We start from the raw sequence: 21,569 nt of genomic DNA on the forward strand, positions 1-21,569 counted from the left end.
TTTATCTTTTTGATATCTTTTTTAGTTTAGTCTTTTTATTTTTATGTGCCAATTGCCTGAAGAAGACTTAAAAAAGTCGAAACGTCGCGACAGGCACATTAGCTTGCAAAAACATTTAGAGTTTTTGCTTTTTGCTTTTTTCTTTTCTTTTGTTTTGTTTTTTCGTTTTTTATTTTTTTATTTTTAGTTTGGACCCTCCTTACCAGCTGTGAAGTACAAGACAGCGGGGAGTGATTTTGGACTGGGAGACCTACCTGGTTGAGGGCCCGTGCTTCACCTTCCCACCGTTCATTCGGAGGGGGGGATCAGTTCCCTGCACCCTAACTCGCCAGTGCCGCCTCTGGGATAGGTTTCCCACACCCATCCCCACTTCCCTACTTCCTCCAGACCACCTTGGAGACACAAAGACATGGACAACAAGAAGACCAAAGTAAAGAGTGGACCTGTCCCTATCCTGGGATATTTTGACACTAAACCTAACACTGGTTTTTTTGGCCCTAACCCTAACTCAGGATAATTTGGCCCTAATCCTAAACCAGGATTTTTTTGGCCCTAACCCTAACCAGGGAGACCCTGGCCCTAAGCCTAAAATTTGGACTCTCTGGCCTTATCCCTATCCCAGGATATTTTAACCCTAACCGGGGTCACCTTGAAAGGCCCTAAACCTAAATTTTGAAGGGGAAGCATGGCCTATGGAAAAGAAGCCCCAAAAGCCAAGCCCCCGCGCAGTAAGGTTCTGTCAGGTGGTGGTGATCAGTCCAATAGGCAAAAGCAAGGTCAAAGGGACAGGAAGATCCACAGGGCCGCAGAGGAATAAGACCCCCCAAAAGGAGGGGGCGAACCCGGGCCGATGGATGGATAAAGGTACCCAAAAGACCAGCAAAGCCATGGACTTGGAAGTTCCTGGGGACAAACCGCTGCGCAGGGTGGACAGCCACTGGGAGGGACACCCCAGAAGCCACGCGCCCACAGGACAGGGAGACTCCATGGGCTGGAGCAGAGGCGGACGCCACCCCTGTCCACATTTGGTTTAATTTTTTTTAATTTTTTTTAAATAACCACTCAGGAGCCACTTTTTATTTTTTTAATTCTTTTTATTCTTCTTCCATGCTTGTGCCTGGTAAAAGGAAAAGAAGTGCCCTCTTACCAGCCTGGGCACTTGGCCAAACTGTCTGGGCCCCCGCCCCTGCAGACAGAGGGAGAAGCAGCCAGAAGAGCCCTCTCAACAGCCTGGGCGCTGAGCCAAAATGTCTGGGCCCGCCACTGCAAGCTGTGGGAGACTGGCCCCTTCTCTCCATACTCCGTTGAGCTGAACAAGGGAACAGACCTCACGGCCAACAGGTAAGTATGAGTTTTTTATCTTTTTGATATCTTTTTTAGTTTAGTCTTTTTATTTTTATGTGCCAATTGCCTGAAGAAGACTTAAAAAAGTCGAAACGTCGCGACAGGCACATTAGCTTGCAAAAACATTTAGAGTTTTTGCTTTTTGCTTTTTTCTTTTCTTTTGTTTTGTTTTTTCGTTTTTTATTTTTTTATTTTTAGTTTGGACCCTCCTTACCAGCTGTGAAGTACAAGACAGCGGGGAGTGATTTTGGACTGGGAGACCTACCTGGTTGAGGGCCCGTGCTTCACCTTCCCACCGTTCATTCGGAGGGGGGGATCAGTTCCCTGCACCCTAACTCGCCAGTGCCGCCTCTGGGATAGGTTTCCCACACCCATCCCCACTTCCCTACTTCCTCCAGACCACCTTGGAGACACAAAGACATGGACAACAAGAAGACCAAAGTAAAGAGTGGACCTGTCCCTATCCTGGGATATTTTGACACTAAACCTAACACTGGTTTTCTTGGCCCTAACCCTAACTCAGGATAATTTGGCCCTAATCCTAAACCAGGATTTTTTTGGCCCTAACCCTAACCAGGGAGACCCTGGCCCTAAGCCTAAAATTTGGACTCTCTGGCCTTATCCCTATCCCAGGATATTTTAACCCTAACCCTAACCGGGGTCACCTTGAAAGGCCCTAAACCTAAATTTTGAAGGGGAAGCATGGCCTATGGAAAAGAAGCCCCAAAAGCCAAGCCCCCGCGCAGTAAGGTTCGGTCAGGTGGTGGTGATCAGTCCAATAGGCAAAAGCAAGGTCAAAGGGACAGGAAGATCCACAGGGCCGCAGAGGAATAAGACCCCCCAAAAGGAGGGGGCGAACCCGGGCCGATGGATGGATAAAGGTACCCAAAAGACCAGCAAAGCCATGGACTTGGAAGTTCCTGGGGACAAACCGCTGCGCAGGGTGGACAGCCACTGGGAGGGACACCCCAGAAGCCACGCGCCCACAGGACAGGGAGACTCCATGGGCTGGAGCAGAGGCGGACGCCACCCCTGTCCACATTTGGTTTAATTTTTTTTAATTTTTTTTAAATAACCACTCAGGAGCCACTTTTTATTTTTTTAATTCTTTTTATTCTTCTTCCATGCTTGTGCCTGGTAAAAGGAAAAGAAGTGCCCTCTTACCAGCCTGGGCACTTGGCCAAACTGTCTGGGCCCCCGCCCCTGCAGACAGAGGGAGAAGCAGCCAGAAGAGCCCTCTCAACAGCCTGGGCGCTGAGCCAAAATGTCTGGGCCCGCCACTGCAAGCTGTGGGAGACTGGCCCCTTCTCTCCATACTCCGTTGAGCTGAACAAGGGAACAGACCTCACGGCCAACAGGTAAGTATGAGTTTTTTATCTTTTTGATATCTTTTTTAGTTTAGTCTTTTTATTTTTATGTGCCAATTGCCTGAAGAAGACTTAAAAAAGTCGAAACGTCGCGACAGGCACATTAGCTTGCAAAAACATTTAGAGTTTTTGCTTTTTGCTTTTTTCTTTTCTTTTGTTTTGTTTTTTCGTTTTTTATTTTTTTATTTTTAGTTTGGACCCTCCTTACCAGCTGTGAAGTACAAGACAGCGGGGAGTGATTTTGGACTGGGAGACCTACCTGGTTGAGGGCCCGTGCTTCACCTTCCCACCGTTCATTCGGAGGGGGGGATCAGTTCCCTGCACCCTAACTCGCCAGTGCCGCCTCTGGGATAGGTTTCCCACACCCATCCCCACTTCCCTACTTCCTCCAGACCACCTTGGAGACACAAAGACATGGACAACAAGAAGACCAAAGTAAAGAGTGGACCTGTCCCTATCCTGGGATATTTTGACACTAAACCTAACACTGGTTTTCTTGGCCCTAACCCTAACTCAGGATAATTTGGCCCTAATCCTAAACCAGGATTTTTTTGGCCCTAACCCTAACCAGGGAGACCCTGGCCCTAAGCCTAAAATTTGGACTCTCTGGCCTTATCCCTATCCCAGGATATTTTAACCCTAACCCTAACCGGGGTCACCTTGAAAGGCCCTAAACCTAAATTTTGAAGGGGAAGCATGGCCTATGGAAAAGAAGCCCCAAAAGCCAAGCCCCCGCGCAGTAAGGTTCGGTCAGGTGGTGGTGATCAGTCCAATAGGCAAAAGCAAGGTCAAAGGGACAGGAAGATCCACAGGGCCGCAGAGGAATAAGACCCCCCAAAAGGAGGGGGCGAACCCGGGCCGATGGATGGATAAAGGTACCCAAAAGACCAGCAAAGCCATGGACTTGGAAGTTCCTGGGGACAAACCGCTGCGCAGGGTGGACAGCCACTGGGAGGGACACCCCAGAAGCCACGCGCCCACAGGACAGGGAGACTCCATGGGCTGGAGCAGAGGCGGACGCCACCCCTGTCCACATTTGGTTTAATTTTTTTTAATTTTTTTTAAATAACCACTCAGGAGCCACTTTTTATTTTTTTAATTCTTTTTATTCTTCTTCCATGCTTGTGCCTGGTAAAAGGAAAAGAAGTGCCCTCTTACCAGCCTGGGCACTTGGCCAAACTGTCTGGGCCCCCGCCCCTGCAGACAGAGGGAGAAGCAGCCAGAAGAGCCCTCTCAACAGCCTGGGCGCTGAGCCAAAATGTCTGGGCCCGCCACTGCAAGCTGTGGGAGACTGGCCCCTTCTCTCCATACTCCGTTGAGCTGAACAAGGGAACAGACCTCACGGCCAACAGGTAAGTATGAGTTTTTTATCTTTTTGATATCTTTTTTAGTTTAGTCTTTTTATTTTTATGTGCCAATTGCCTGAAGAAGACTTAAAAAAGTCGAAACGTCGCGACAGGCACATTAGCTTGCAAAAACATTTAGAGTTTTTGCTTTTTGCTTTTTTCTTTTCTTTTGTTTTGTTTTTTCGTTTTTTATTTTTTTATTTTTAGTTTGGACCCTCCTTACCAGCTGTGAAGTACAAGACAGCGGGGAGTGATTTTGGACTGGGAGACCTACCTGGTTGAGGGCCCGTGCTTCACCTTCCCACCGTTCATTCGGAGGGGGGGATCAGTTCCCTGCACCCTAACTCGCCAGTGCCGCCTCTGGGATAGGTTTCCCACACCCATCCCCACTTCCCTACTTCCTCCAGACCACCTTGGAGACACAAAGACATGGACAACAAGAAGACCAAAGTAAAGAGTGGACCTGTCCCTATCCTGGGATATTTTGACACTAAACCTAACACTGGTTTTCTTGGCCCTAACCCTAACTCAGGATAATTTGGCCCTAATCCTAAACCAGGATTTTTTTGGCCCTAACCCTAACCAGGGAGACCCTGGCCCTAAGCCTAAAATTTGGACTCTCTGGCCTTATCCCTATCCCAGGATATTTTAACCCTAACCCTAACCGGGGTCACCTTGAAAGGCCCTAAACCTAAATTTTGAAGGGGAAGCATGGCCTATGGAAAAGAAGCCCCAAAAGCCAAGCCCCCGCGCAGTAAGGTTCGGTCAGGTGGTGGTGATCAGTCCAATAGGCAAAAGCAAGGTCAAAGGGACAGGAAGATCCACAGGGCCGCAGAGGAATAAGACCCCCCAAAAGGAGGGGGCGAACCCGGGCCGATGGATGGATAAAGGTACCCAAAAGACCAGCAAAGCCATGGACTTGGAAGTTCCTGGGGACAAACCGCTGCGCAGGGTGGACAGCCACTGGGAGGGACACCCCAGAAGCCACGCGCCCACAGGACAGGGAGACTCCATGGGCTGGAGCAGAGGCGGACGCCACCCCTGTCCACATTTGGTTTAATTTTTTTTAATTTTTTTTAAATAACCACTCAGGAGCCACTTTTTATTTTTTTAATTCTTTTTATTCTTCTTCCATGCTTGTGCCTGGTAAAAGGAAAAGAAGTGCCCTCTTACCAGCCTGGGCACTTGGCCAAACTGTCTGGGCCCCCGCCCCTGCAGACAGAGGGAGAAGCAGCCAGAAGAGCCCTCTCAACAGCCTGGGCGCTGAGCCAAAATGTCTGGGCCCGCCACTGCAAGCTGTGGGAGACTGGCCCCTTCTCTCCATACTCCGTTGAGCTGAACAAGGGAACAGACCTCACGGCCAACAGGTAAGTATGAGTTTTTTATCTTTTTGATATCTTTTTTAGTTTAGTCTTTTTATTTTTATGTGCCAATTGCCTGAAGAAGACTTAAAAAAGTCGAAACGTCGCGACAGGCACATTAGCTTGCAAAAACATTTAGAGTTTTTGCTTTTTGCTTTTTTCTTTTCTTTTGTTTTGTTTTTTCGTTTTTTATTTTTTTATTTTTAGTTTGGACCCTCCTTACCAGCTGTGAAGTACAAGACAGCGGGGAGTGATTTTGGACTGGGAGACCTACCTGGTTGAGGGCCCGTGCTTCACCTTCCCACCGTTCATTCGGAGGGGGGGATCAGTTCCCTGCACCCTAACTCGCCAGTGCCGCCTCTGGGATAGGTTTCCCACACCCATCCCCACTTCCCTACTTCCTCCAGACCACCTTGGAGACACAAAGACATGGACAACAAGAAGACCAAAGTAAAGAGTGGACCTGTCCCTATCCTGGGATATTTTGACACTAAACCTAACACTGGTTTTCTTGGCCCTAACCCTAACTCAGGATAATTTGGCCCTAATCCTAAACCAGGATTTTTTTGGCCCTAACCCTAACCAGGGAGACCCTGGCCCTAAGCCTAAAATTTGGACTCTCTGGCCTTATCCCTATCCCAGGATATTTTAACCCTAACCCTAACCGGGGTCACCTTGAAAGGCCCTAAACCTAAATTTTGAAGGGGAAGCATGGCCTATGGAAAAGAAGCCCCAAAAGCCAAGCCCCCGCGCAGTAAGGTTCGGTCAGGTGGTGGTGATCAGTCCAATAGGCAAAAGCAAGGTCAAAGGGACAGGAAGATCCACAGGGCCGCAGAGGAATAAGACCCCCCAAAAGGAGGGGGCGAACCCGGGCCGATGGATGGATAAAGGTACCCAAAAGACCAGCAAAGCCATGGACTTGGAAGTTCCTGGGGACAAACCGCTGCGCAGGGTGGACAGCCACTGGGAGGGACACCCCAGAAGCCACGCGCCCACAGGACAGGGAGACTCCATGGGCTGGAGCAGAGGCGGACGCCACCCCTGTCCACATTTGGTTTAATTTTTTTTAATTTTTTTTAAATAACCACTCAGGAGCCACTTTTTATTTTTTTAATTCTTTTTATTCTTCTTCCATGCTTGTGCCTGGTAAAAGGAAAAGAAGTGCCCTCTTACCAGCCTGGGCACTTGGCCAAACTGTCTGGGCCCCCGCCCCTGCAGACAGAGGGAGAAGCAGCCAGAAGAGCCCTCTCAACAGCCTGGGCGCTGAGCCAAAATGTCTGGGCCCGCCACTGCAAGCTGTGGGAGACTGGCCCCTTCTCTCCATACTCCGTTGAGCTGAACAAGGGAACAGACCTCACGGCCAACAGGTAAGTATGAGTTTTTTATCTTTTTGATATCTTTTTTAGTTTAGTCTTTTTATTTTTATGTGCCAATTGCCTGAAGAAGACTTAAAAAAGTCGAAACGTCGCGACAGGCACATTAGCTTGCAAAAACATTTAGAGTTTTTGCTTTTTGCTTTTTTCTTTTCTTTTGTTTTGTTTTTTCGTTTTTTATTTTTTTATTTTTAGTTTGGACCCTCCTTACCAGCTGTGAAGTACAAGACAGCGGGGAGTGATTTTGGACTGGGAGACCTACCTGGTTGAGGGCCCGTGCTTCACCTTCCCACCGTTCATTCGGAGGGGGGGATCAGTTCCCTGCACCCTAACTCGCCAGTGCCGCCTCTGGGATAGGTTTCCCACACCCATCCCCACTTCCCTACTTCCTCCAGACCACCTTGGAGACACAAAGACATGGACAACAAGAAGACCAAAGTAAAGAGTGGACCTGTCCCTATCCTGGGATATTTTGACACTAAACCTAACACTGGTTTTCTTGGCCCTAACCCTAACTCAGGATAATTTGGCCCTAATCCTAAACCAGGATTTTTTTGGCCCTAACCCTAACCAGGGAGACCCTGGCCCTAAGCCTAAAATTTGGACTCTCTGGCCTTATCCCTATCCCAGGATATTTTAACCCTAACCCTAACCGGGGTCACCTTGAAAGGCCCTAAACCTAAATTTTGAAGGGGAAGCATGGCCTATGGAAAAGAAGCCCCAAAAGCCAAGCCCCCGCGCAGTAAGGTTCGGTCAGGTGGTGGTGATCAGTCCAATAGGCAAAAGCAAGGTCAAAGGGACAGGAAGATCCACAGGGCCGCAGAGGAATAAGACCCCCCAAAAGGAGGGGGCGAACCCGGGCCGATGGATGGATAAAGGTACCCAAAAGACCAGCAAAGCCATGGACTTGGAAGTTCCTGGGGACAAACCGCTGCGCAGGGTGGACAGCCACTGGGAGGGACACCCCAGAAGCCACGCGCCCACAGGACAGGGAGACTCCATGGGCTGGAGCAGAGGCGGATGCCACCCCTGTCCACATTTGGTTTAATTTTTTTTAATTTTTTTTAAATAACCACTCAGGAGCCACTTTTTATTTTTTTAATTCTTTTTATTCTTCTTCCATGCTTGTGCCTGGTAAAAGGAAAAGAAGTGCCCTCTTACCAGCCTGGGCACTTGGCCAAACTGTCTGGGCCCCCGCCCCTGCAGACAGAGGGAGAAGCAGCCAGAAGAGCCCTCTCAACAGCCTGGGCGCTGAGCCAAAATGTCTGGGCCCGCCACTGCAAGCTGTGGGAGACTGGCCCCTTCTCTCCATACTCCGTTGAGCTGAACAAGGGAACAGACCTCACGGCCAACAGGTAAGTATGAGTTTTTTATCTTTTTGATATCTTTTTTAGTTTAGTCTTTTTATTTTTATGTGCCAATTGCCTGAAGAAGACTTAAAAAAGTCGAAACGTCGCGACAGGCACATTAGCTTGCAAAAACATTTAGAGTTTTTGCTTTTTGCTTTTTTCTTTTCTTTTGTTTTGTTTTTTCGTTTTTTATTTTTTTATTTTTAGTTTGGACCCTCCTTACCAGCTGTGAAGTACAAGACAGCGGGGAGTGATTTTGGACTGGGAGACCTACCTGGTTGAGGGCCCGTGCTTCACCTTCCCACCGTTCATTCGGAGGGGGGGATCAGTTCCCTGCACCCTAACTCGCCAGTGCCGCCTCTGGGATAGGTTTCCCACACCCATCCCCACTTCCCTACTTCCTCCAGACCACCTTGGAGACACAAAGACATGGACAACAAGAAGACCAAAGTAAAGAGTGGACCTGTCCCTATCCTGGGATATTTTGACACTAAACCTAACACTGGTTTTCTTGGCCCTAACCCTAACTCAGGATAATTTGGCCCTAATCCTAAACCAGGATTTTTTTGGCCCTAACCCTAACCAGGGAGACCCTGGCCCTAAGCCTAAAATTTGGACTCTCTGGCCTTATCCCTATCCCAGGATATTTTAACCCTAACCCTAACCGGGGTCACCTTGAAAGGCCCTAAACCTAAATTTTGAAGGGGAAGCATGGCCTATGGAAAAGAAGCCCCAAAAGCCAAGCCCCCGCGCAGTAAGGTTCGGTCAGGTGGTGGTGATCAGTCCAATAGGCAAAAGCAAGGTCAAAGGGACAGGAAGATCCACAGGGCCGCAGAGGAATAAGACCCCCCAAAAGGAGGGGGCGAACCCGGGCCGATGGATGGATAAAGGTACCCAAAAGACCAGCAAAGCCATGGACTTGGAAGTTCCTGGGGACAAACCGCTGCGCAGGGTGGACAGCCACTGGGAGGGACACCCCAGAAGCCACGCGCCCACAGGACAGGGAGACTCCATGGGCTGGAGCAGAGGCGGACGCCACCCCTGTCCACATTTGGTTTAATTTTTTTTAATTTTTTTTAAATAACCACTCAGGAGCCACTTTTTATTTTTTTAATTCTTTTTATTCTTCTTCCATGCTTGTGCCTGGTAAAAGGAAAAGAAGTGCCCTCTTACCAGCCTGGGCACTTGGCCAAACTGTCTGGGCCCCCGCCCCTGCAGACAGAGGGAGAAGCAGCCAGAAGAGCCCTCTCAACAGCCTGGGCGCTGAGCCAAAATGTCTGGGCCCGCCACTGCAAGCTGTGGGAGACTGGCCCCTTCTCTCCATACTCCGTTGAGCTGAACAAGGGAACAGACCTCACGGCCAACAGGTAAGTATGAGTTTTTTATCTTTTTGATATCTTTTTTAGTTTAGTCTTTTTATTTTTATGTGCCAATTGCCTGAAGAAGACTTAAAAAAGTCGAAACGTCGCGACAGGCACATTAGCTTGCAAAAACATTTAGAGTTTTTGCTTTTTGCTTTTTTCTTTTCTTTTGTTTTGTTTTTTCGTTTTTTATTTTTTTATTTTTAGTTTGGACCCTCCTTACCAGCTGTGAAGTACAAGACAGCGGGGAGTGATTTTGGACTGGGAGACCTACCTGGTTGAGGGCCCGTGCTTCACCTTCCCACCGTTCATTCGGAGGGGGGGATCAGTTCCCTGCACCCTAACTCGCCAGTGCCGCCTCTGGGATAGGTTTCCCACACCCATCCCCACTTCCCTACTTCCTCCAGACCACCTTGGAGACACAAAGACATGGACAACAAGAAGACCAAAGTAAAGAGTGGACCTGTCCCTATCCTGGGATATTTTGACACTAAACCTAACACTGGTTTTCTTGGCCCTAACCCTAACTCAGGATAATTTGGCCCTAATCCTAAACCAGGATTTTTTTGGCCCTAACCCTAACCAGGGAGACCCTGGCCCTAAGCCTAAAATTTGGACTCTCTGGCCTTATCCCTATCCCAGGATATTTTAACCCTAACCCTAACCGGGGTCACCTTGAAAGGCCCTAAACCTAAATTTTGAAGGGGAAGCATGGCCTATGGAAAAGAAGCCCCAAAAGCCAAGCCCCCGCGCAGTAAGGTTCGGTCAGGTGGTGGTGATCAGTCCAATAGGCAAAAGCAAGGTCAAAGGGACAGGAAGATCCACAGGGCCGCAGAGGAATAAGACCCCCCAAAAGGAGGGGGCGAACCCGGGCCGATGGATGGATAAAGGTACCCAAAAGACCAGCAAAGCCATGGACTTGGAAGTTCCTGGGGACAAACCGCTGCGCAGGGTGGACAGCCACTGGGAGGGACACCCCAGAAGCCACGCGCCCACAGGACAGGGAGACTCCATGGGCTGGAGCAGAGGCGGACGCCACCCCTGTCCACATTTGGTTTAATTTTTTTTAATTTTTTTTAAATAACCACTCAGGAGCCACTTTTTATTTTTTTAATTCTTTTTATTCTTCTTCCATGCTTGTGCCTGGTAAAAGGAAAAGAAGTGCCCTCTTACCAGCCTGGGCACTTGGCCAAACTGTCTGGGCCCCCGCCCCTGCAGACAGAGGGAGAAGCAGCCAGAAGAGCCCTCTCAACAGCCTGGGCGCTGAGCCAAAATGTCTGGGCCCGCCACTGCAAGCTGTGGGAGACTGGCCCCTTCTCTCCATACTCCGTTGAGCTGAACAAGGGAACAGACCTCACGGCCAACAGGTAAGTATGAGTTTTTTATCTTTTTGATATCTTTTTTAGTTTAGTCTTTTTATTTTTATGTGCCAATTGCCTGAAGAAGACTTAAAAAAGTCGAAACGTCGCGACAGGCACATTAGCTTGCAAAAACATTTAGAGTTTTTGCTTTTTGCTTTTTTCTTTTCTTTTGTTTTGTTTTTTCGTTTTTTATTTTTTTATTTTTAGTTTGGACCCTCCTTACCAGCTGTGAAGTACAAGACAGCGGGGAGTGATTTTGGACTGGGAGACCTACCTGGTTGAGGGCCCGTGCTTCACCTTCCCACCGTTCATTCGGAGGGGGGGATCAGTTCCCTGCACCCTAACTCGCCAGTGCCGCCTCTGGGATAGGTTTCCCACACCCATCCCCACTTCCCTACTTCCTCCAGACCACCTTGGAGACACAAAGACATGGACAACAAGAAGACCAAAGTAAAGAGTGGACCTGTCCCTATCCTGGGATATTTTGACACTAAACCTAACACTGGTTTTCTTGGCCCTAACCCTAACTCAGGATAATTTGGCCCTAATCCTAAACCAGGATTTTTTTGGCCCTAACCCTAACCAGGGAGACCCTGGCCCTAAGCCTAAAATTTGGACTCTCTGGCCTTATCCCTATCCCAGGATATTTTAACCCTAACCCTAACCGGGGTCACCTTGAAAGGCCCTAAACCTAAATTTTGAAGGGGAAGCATGGCCTATGGAAAAGAAGCCCCAAAAGCCAAGCCCCCGCGCAGTAAGGTTCGGTCAGGTGGTGGTGATCAGTCCAATAGGCAAAAGCAAGGTCAAAGGGACAGGAAGATCCACAGGGCCGCAGAGGAATAAGACCCCCCAAAAGGAGGGGGCGAACCCGGGCCGATGGATGGATAAAGGTACCCAAAAGACCAGCAAAGCCATGGACTTGGAAGTTCCTGGGGACAAACCGCTGCGCAGGGTGGACAGCCACTGGGAGGGACACCCCAGAAGCCACGCGCCCACAGGACAGGGAGACTCCATGGGCTGGAGCAGAGGCGGATGCCACCCCTGTCCACATTTGGTTTAATTTTTTTTAATTTTTTTTAAATAACCACTCAGGAGCCACTTTTTATTTTTTTAATTCTTTTTATTCTTCTTCCATGCTTGTGCCTGGTAAAAGGAAAAGAAGTGCCCTCTTACCAGCCTGGGCACTTGGCCAAACTGTCTGGGCCCCCGCCCCTGCAGACAGAGGGAGAAGCAGCCAGAAGAGCCCTCTCAACAGCCTGGGCGCTGAGCCAAAATGTCTGGGCCCGCCACTGCAAGCTGTGGGAGACTGGCCCCTTCTCTCCATACTCCGTTGAGCTGAACAAGGGAACAGACCTCACGGCCAACAGGTAAGTATGAGTTTTTTATCTTTTTGATATCTTTTTTAGTTTAGTCTTTTTATTTTTATGTGCCAATTGCCTGAAGAAGACTTAAAAAAGTCGAAACGTCGCGACAGGCACATTAGCTTGCAAAAACATTTAGAGTTTTTGCTTTTTGCTTTTTTCTTTTCTTTTGTTTTGTTTTTTCGTTTTTTATTTTTTTATTTTTAGTTTGGACCCTCCTTACCAGCTGTGAAGTACAAGACAGCGGGGAGTGATTTTGGACTGGGAGACCTACCTGGTTGAGGGCCCGTGCTTCACCTTCCCACCGTTCATTCGGAGGGGGGGATCAGTTCCCTGCACCCTAACTCGCCAGTGCCGCCTCTGGGATAGGTTTCCCACACCCATCCCCACTTCCCTACTTCCTCCAGACCACCTTGGAGACACAAAGACATGGACAACAAGAAGACCAAAGTAAAGAGTGGACCTGTCCCTATCCTGGGATATTTTGACACTAAACCTAACACTGGTTTTCTTGGCCCTAACCCTAACTCAGGATAATTTGGCCCTAATCCTAAACCAGGATTTTTTTGGCCCTAACCCTAACCAGGGAGACCCTGGCCCTAAGCCTAAAATTTGGACTCTCTGGCCTTATCCCTATCCCAGGATATTTTAACCCTAACCCTAACCGGGGTCACCTTGAAAGGCCCTAAACCTAAATTTTGAAGGGGAAGCATGGCCTATGGAAAAGAAGCCCCAAAAGCCAAGCCCCCGCGCAGTAAGGTTCGGTCAGGTGGTGGTGATCAGTCCAATAGGCAAAAGCAAGGTCAAAGGGACAGGAAGATCCACAGGGCCGCAGAGGAATAAGACCCCCCAAAAGGAGGGGGCGAACCCGGGCCGATGGATGGATAAAGGTACCCAAAAGACCAGCAAAGCCATGGACTTGGAAGTTCCTGGGGACAAACCGCTGCGCAGGGTGGACAGCCACTGGGAGGGACACCCCAGAAGCCACGCGCCCACAGGACAGGGAGACTCCATGGGCTGGAGCAGAGGCGGACGCCACCCCTGTCCACATTTGGTTTAATTTTTTTTAATTTTTTTTAAATAACCACTCAGGAGCCACTTTTTATTTTTTTAATTCTTTTTATTCTTCTTCCATGCTTGTGCCTGGTAAAAGGAAAAGAAGTGCCCTCTTACCAGCCTGGGCACTTGGCCAAACTGTCTGGGCCCCCGCCCCTGCAGACAGAGGGAGAAGCAGCCAGAAGAGCCCTCTCAACAGCCTGGGCGCTGAGCCAAAATGTCTGGGCCCGCCACTGCAAGCTGTGGGAGACTGGCCCCTTCTCTCCATACTCCGTTGAGCTGAACAAGGGAACAGACCTCACGGCCAACAGGTAAGTATGAGTTTTTTATCTTTTTGATATCTTTTTTAGTTTAGTCTTTTTATTTTTATGTGCCAATTGCCTGAAGAAGACTTAAAAAAGTCGAAACGTCGCGACAGGCACATTAGCTTGCAAAAACATTTAGAGTTTTTGCTTTTTGCTTTTTTCTTTTCTTTTGTTTTGTTTTTTCGTTTTTTATTTTTTTATTTTTAGTTTGGACCCTCCTTACCAGCTGTGAAGTACAAGACAGCGGGGAGTGATTTTGGACTGGGAGACCTACCTGGTTGAGGGCCCGTGCTTCACCTTCCCACCGTTCATTCGGAGGGGGGGATCAGTTCCCTGCACCCTAACCCTAACCCTAACCCTAACCCTAACCCTAACCCTCTTCCCTAACCCTAACCCCTAACCCTAACCCTAACCCACCCCTCTTCCCTAACCCTAAACCCTAATCCTAACTCTAACCCTAATCCTAACCCACCCCTCTTCCCTAACCCTAACCCCTAACCCTAACCCACCCCTCTTCCCTAACCCTAACCTTAACCCATCCCTCTTCCCTAACCCTAACCAACCTACCCTAACCCTCCCAACCCATAAACCTAAAATTAAAAAATTAAAACCCCCCCCTTTTTTTTCTTTTTCTTTTTTTCTTTTAAATATTAGAAATCAAGGGATTTTAGAAAATATAATAATTAGGGATTAAAATAATATTAATAGTGGTCAAATAATTAGAATAATTAGAATTAAAAAGGCAAAAAAACTAAGGAGAAAAGCAATTCTTTTCTCCAAAAGTTAGGTGCCTTCCAAAAAGGCATGAAATTAGGAGCCTCCTAGATAGACAGGGCTCTCGGCCAATGAGCAAAAAGCTCCGCTAGGCCCACCCCTGCAGACAGAGGGAGGCATATATAAGAGCAGCTGCAGAAGCGTCTGTCCCCTCTTTCCATTATCTGTTGAGCTGAACACATGCACAGACCTCATACAGCCAACAAGACCACTATTTAGATTTCATTGTGCCTTAGCCTGAAGAAGACTCTAAGGAGTCGAAACGTCGCGATAGGCACGAGATTAATTTTTCAAAAAATCTAGAATTTATTTTTTCTTTTCTTTTCTTAAAATAACAACATATATACTTACCTTATACTTACCTTACCCTACTTTCCCTACGTTTATTTCACCCCACTTACCTGATTTTATTTTCTTTCCCTTTATTCCTTTGGAATAAAACCCCTTTTCTCCCTCCCCAACCACCATGAGCACAGCTCACCACGATTGGACCCTTGTCAGCCACCGGAGGGGACGAAACCGTCCTCCGGCCAGGCCACAGACAAATTACGGGCACGAAACACACAACAGGGGGGAGTGGGATTGGACTGGGAGACCCACCTGGAGGAAGGCCCGTGCTCCACCCTTCATCCGTTCGTTCGGATGGGGGGATCAGTTTCCACATCCTAACCGGCCTGTGCCGCCTCCGGGATATGTTTTCCACCCATATCCCCACTTCCCTCCTTACTCCAGACCACAGAGGAGATATGAAGGCAAAAATTCACAGTCATATGCCTCAGTGACCAGCAGAGGATATCTGGCTCCCTCTGCTGGTCGACAAAAATCACTACCACGGCAGCACAACAGCAGAGGATATCTGGCTCCCTCTACTGGTCGACAAAAATCACTACCACGGCAGCACAAAACAGCCGCCGACCTCAAATTTGAACAATTAATTTGGAAAATTCACAAGATTATAAAAATGGTACACCACCTCCAAAAAGTGACTCCTAATGAGAACCAATCAGAACCAAAAATGATCACCCGAATGGTACAAAACCTGAGCTCCATGATCAAACCAGCAGGACCCACAGCAAGGACCAGGGACCTGATCCAGGGAAATGCTAAGAACTGGGGTTACACAACCCTATTGATCCTACAGAATCACTACCAGGAGAGCCTGGATAGTATGATGGAGGAAATAAAGACCGATTTGACTCCGGATTGGGTGGAGGCCTTCGATTTCGCCAAAAAACGGGCCAAAAACAATCTCCCACGACTCCGAAGGGATGTCACAGACCAGGTCGAGGCCCTCCTCGTCTCATGTCTCGAGGAACAAAATGACCCTCAGAGCAGTGAGGATGAGAACGAGACCATCCCACCAATACCAGCACCCAGGAGAAAAAAGCCCAAAACAAAATTCACGGACCCAAAACCCACTCCAAGAATCAGACTTGACCTGACGGATGACTTTGCCGATCTCACAGTCCACGAAGACTCTGACGAATCAAGGGGAACACCAGAACAGGCCTTATCACCACCACCCATCAACAAAAATAAAACGTCAGTGGCCACCATGACAGACCAGACCCGGGACTGGTCACCCGAACCTCTAGGAGGGGAAAACAGGGACCAAAACCAGACTCCCCCGCCCCCACAAACTCTGTCACCCAAGCCCCAAAGAATCCAGAACAGGGGGACGAGCAGTAACAACTGCGTAATCGAGGAGGAGACCGACTGGCTCGATATAGAGGACCATATAAGGGCAGAACCAACTAAAACAACCAGGAAACTGGTCACATCGATGAGAATGACACCCTGGAGACTCTCCCGCAACACAAAACAGGGGTCCCAGGGGTCAGAGAACACAGTGGCCCAGATTCACCACCCACCCAGCCACGGACAGGAGAACCTAGAGGGGCAAGAAAGCCCCCCACAAATAGACACACACACAACACCAGAGAAAACAACATCCCCCCCAAAAACTACAACAAAACCACTATTTAAAGTCACTAGACATATTCAGACCACGCGCAAAATGGTGGAATGGAGCTTAAGTGTTCGGAAGAAGTGGCTTCTCATCGGTGACTCCAATCTCTCCAGGCTCCCGTGCCATAGTGTCCCGGACCTGCAGATTGAGAGCTATCCGGGAGCCACCTTCCGTCACGCATGGGCCATTATGGGCAAAGCCGACACACGCACCGACATACTAGTGGAAAAAATCATCCTATCTTTCGGAATCAACTGCAGACAACAGGACGCAAAAAAGACGGCAACCAAACAAGTGCAGGCAGCATTCAAGGCAGCCAAAGCAAAGTTCCCACATTCGGAAATATGGATCCCTCTTCTCAACTATTCCACCGAACTGACGAAGAGTGAACAAGCCAACTTGCGGGAACTAAATAACCACATCCAAAAACATACACCATACATCCCCAAGTTGAAAAATGAAGACTTCGACACAGAAGGAGATCTGATCCACTGGACCAGACCAACGGCCAAGGCCATGCTGGACCACTGGATCAACTTTTTAAACTTATAAGCCCCATAAGCCTCAAGGAGGAGGGGCACAACAGACCACCCCTGCAATTGGGGCAGAACATCATCAATTTGTCACAAAATTTCACCCCTTCTGCGGCTCAACGACAGCTCCTCAACAAGGGCCTGACCTTTGTCCCTACAATTGATCTGAATAAAAATCAAAAGAAACAACTCCAATTGGACATACAAAATTACCACCGCAAAGTATCGCTAACAGCATACTTCATCCAAAACAAAAAAAGAGTCCCACTCCCTTTCATGCCACAAAACACATGGACACCAACACACAACATGCTACCGGCGGAGATCAACGAATTGATTAAACAAGACAGGGAGACCTTTAAAAAACACTATAAACCACATAAAGAGGAACATAATCTCTCACAGGAGGAGATCAAAGCACTTAGAGACCTGAAACACAATAATAGGATTGTCATCAAACCCGCAGACAAAGGCAGCGCTACAGTAATTATGGACCGAGGACAATACACCAAGGAAGCACTACGGCAACTAAGCAACACAATTTATTATAAAAAATTAGACCAACCAATATATCCCCAAACAATTTCAAAAGTACACAAAATTATCAACACTCTGAGGGACAAAAAATTTATCAATACCAAACAAAAACTCTACTTGCAGGGTGACACTGAACCCAGGGCTCGGCGATTCTATCTCCTACCCAAGGTGCATAAGAACCCGGAACAGTGGACAGTGCCGTTTGTGATGCCCCCAGGACGTCCCATAGTGTCAGATTGCAGCAGCGAAACTTACCTGTCGGCCGCATACCTGGACTACTACCTGAACCCCCTGTCTACCAGACATCCATCATACATCAAGGACACTTACCATTTCATAGACATAATCAAGAGCATGACAGTCCCTCCCGGCTCTCTGCTCTTCACCATGGACGTAGATAGCCTATACACCAATATTGATACACATGCAGGCCTGAAAGCAGTGAAAAAAACATTCCAAAAATATCCGGACATTAAAAGACCAGACAGAGAACTCCTGCTTCTACTGGAAATCAATCTGACTAAAAATGATTTTGAATTTGATGGGGAATTCTATCTACAAATTAAGGGGACAGCCATGGGTAAGAAATTTGCTCCGGCGTATGCTAACATATTCATGGCAAACTGGGAGGAGGAAGCATTGGCCAAATGTCACAAAAGGCCTCTATACTTCCTGAGATACCTAGATGACATCTGGGGAGTTTGGACCCACTCAGAGGAGGAGCTAAAGCAATTCATTGAGATCCTAAACTCACAAGATGCATCAATAAAGATAAAAACAACAACAAATACACAATCAGTGGACTTTTTAGACACCACAGTCTTTAAAGGACCATTATTTACACAAAACCACAAATTGGATGTGAAGGTCTACTTCAAAGACACGGACACACACGCACTATTATTTAAATCCAGCTTTCATCCAAAACATACATTCAGAGGATTAATCAAATCACAATTACTCAGATTTCATAGAATATGCACACAAGAGGAGGATTTCTGGACAGCAAGCAAAATTTTATTCAAGGCATTGAAAGACAGGGGATACTCAAGATCATTTCTGAGACAAGGCCTCAAAACCTTCCGGCGGAGAAAAATAATAGAGGACAGAGACACAATCCCTCTAATAACTCATTACTCATCCATCAGTACATTAATAAATAAAAAAATTAAAACAAATTACAGATCCTTAGTAGAGGAGGCAGGATTATTAAAAACATATAAAATCATATCCGCCTACAGGAGAAACCCTAGCCTCAAGGACATCCTTATTACAGCAAAATTAAAACCCATGATAAAAAAGAGACCCAAACCGATACCAACATTTTTCCAACCACTCAAATTCGTAAAAAACAAATTGAACAAAACCATATTCAAGCTTCCGCAACACCTCGGTCCATCAACGTCCAACTGCGTTTACATGATTTCCTGCAAAAAATGTGGAAAACAATACATTGGTGAGACTAAAAATTCCATCTCTACCAGAATGACTCAACATAAATATACTATAAAAAATTCAAAATCGGTTCACACTCCGCTGGTCCAGCATTTCAGATCCCACAACTGGCTAGCGGTTCGAGTCTCAGTGATACAGGCCAACTCATCCTGGACGGACACCTGTAGAAAAACATGTGAAAGGAAATGGATCTATCTATTGAACACCAAAGAACCATTGGGTTTAAATGAAAAATACAATTAGTGAATACAATATGAAAAAGTAACTTACCTTTGATCCCGGACACACAATAATTAAAGAACCCAACCCTAATTCGAAACCCCCAATTTTAACCAAATTTGAATCCCTAATCTAACCCAGCCCTCTTCCCTAACCCATCTATCCTCCCTAAAACTATCCCTTCCCCCTTTTCCCCTAACCCTAACCTTAACCCTCTTCCCTGGCCCTAAACCTAACCCATCCCTCTTTCCTAACCCTAACCCTAACCCCCCTTTTTCCTAACCCTAACCCCTAACCCTAATCCTAACCCACCCTCTTCCCTAACCCTAACCCTAACCCACCCCTCTTCCCTAAACCCTAACCCTAACCTTAACCCTAATCCTAACCCACCCCTCTTCCCTAACCCTAACCCCTAACCCTAACCCACCCCTCTTCCCTAACCCTAACCCACCCCTCTTCCCTAAACCCTAACCCTAACCTTAACCCTAATCCTAACCCACCCCTCTTCCCTAACCCTAACCCCTAACCCTAACCCTAACCCACCCCTCTTCCCTAACCCTAAACCCTAATCCTAACTCTAACCCTAATCCTAACCCACCCCTCTTCCCTAACCCTAACCCCTAACCCTAACCCACCCCTCTTCCCTAACCCTAACCTTAACCCATCCCTCTTCCCTAACCCTAACCAACCTACCCTAACCCTCCCAACCCATAAACCTAAAATTAAAAAATTAAAACCCCCCCCTTTTTTTTCTTTTTCTTTTTTTCTTTTAAATATTAGAAATCAAGGGATTTTAGAAAATATAATAATTAGGGATTAAAATAATATTAATAGTGGTCAAATAATTAGAATAATTAGAATTAAAAAGGCAAAAAAACTAAGGAGAAAAGCAATTCTTTTCTCCAAAAGTTAGGTGCCTTCCAAAAAGGCATGAAATTAGGAGCCTCCTAGATAGACAGGGCTCTCGGCCAATGAGCAAAAAGCTCCGCTAGGCCCACCCCTGCAGACAGAGGGAGGCATATATAAGAGCAGCTGCAGAAGCGTCTGTCCCCTCTTTCCATTATCTGTTGAGCTGAACACATGCACAGACCTCATACAGCCAACAAGACCACTTTTTAGATTTCATTGTGCCTTAGCCTGAAGAAGACTCTAAGGAGTCGAAACGTCGCGATAGGCACGATATTAATTTTTCAAAAAATCTAGAATTTATTTTTTCTTTTCTTTTCTTAAAATAACAACATATATACTTACCTTATACTTACCTTACCCTACTTTCCCTACGTTTATTTCACCCCACTTACCTGATTTTATTTTCTTTCCCTTTATTCCTTTGGAATAAAACCCCTTTTCTCCCTCCCCAACCACCATGAGCACAGCTCACCACGATTGGACCCTTGTCAGCCACCGGAGGGGACGAAACCGTCCTCCGGCCAGGCCACAGACAAATTACGGGCACGAAACACACAACAGGGGGGAGTGGGATTGGACTGGGAGACCCACCTGGAGGAAGGCCCGTGCTCCACCCTTCATCCGTTCGTTCGGATGGGGGGATCAGTTTCCACATCCTAACCGGCCTGTGCCGCCTCCGGGATATGTTTTCCACCCATATCCCCACTTCCCTCCTTACTCCAGACCACAGAGGAGATATGAAGGCAAAAATTCACAGTCATATGCCTCAGTGACCAGCAGAGGATATCTGGCTCCCTCTGCTGGTCGACAAAAATCACTACCACGGCAGCACAACAGCAGAGGATATCTGGCTCCCTCTACTGGTCGACAAAAATCACTACCACGGCAGCACAAAACAGCCGCCGACCTCAAATTTGAACAATTAATTTGGAAAATTCACAAGATTATAAAAATGGTACACCACCTCCAAAAAGTGACTCCTAATGAGAACCAATCAGAACCAAAAATGATCACCCGAATGGTACAAAACCTGAGCTCCATGATCAAACCAGCAGGACCCACAGCAAGGACCAGGGACCTGATCCAGGGAAATGCTAAGAACTGGGGTTACACAACCCTATTGATCCTACAGAATCACTACCAGGAGAGCCTGGATAGTATGATGGAGGAAATAAAGACCGATTTGACTCCGGATTGGGTGGAGGCCTTCGATTTCGCCAAAAAACGGGCCAAAAACAATCTCCCACGACTCCGAAGGGATGTCACAGACCAGGTCGAGGCCCTCCTCGTCTCATGTCTCGAGGAACAAAATGACCCTCAGAGCAGTGAGGATGAGAACGAGACCATCCCACCAATACCAGCACCCAGGAGAAAAAAGCCCAAAACAAAATTCACGGACCCAAAACCCACTCCAAGAATCAGACTTGACCTGACGGATGACTTTGCCGATCTCACAGTCCACGAAGACTCTGACGAATCAAGGGGAACACCAGAACAGGCCTTATCACCACCACCCATCAACAAAAATAAAACGTCAGTGGCCACCATGACAGACCAGACCCGGGACTGGTCACCCGAACCTCTAGGAG

This window comes from Embiotoca jacksoni, unplaced genomic scaffold (assembly GCF_022577435.1).
Source record: "Embiotoca jacksoni isolate LCO1_2020_lvr unplaced genomic scaffold, fEmbJac1.0.p SCAF_33, whole genome shotgun sequence".
NCBI classification, from domain to species: Eukaryota; Metazoa; Chordata; class Actinopteri; family Embiotocidae; genus Embiotoca; species Embiotoca jacksoni.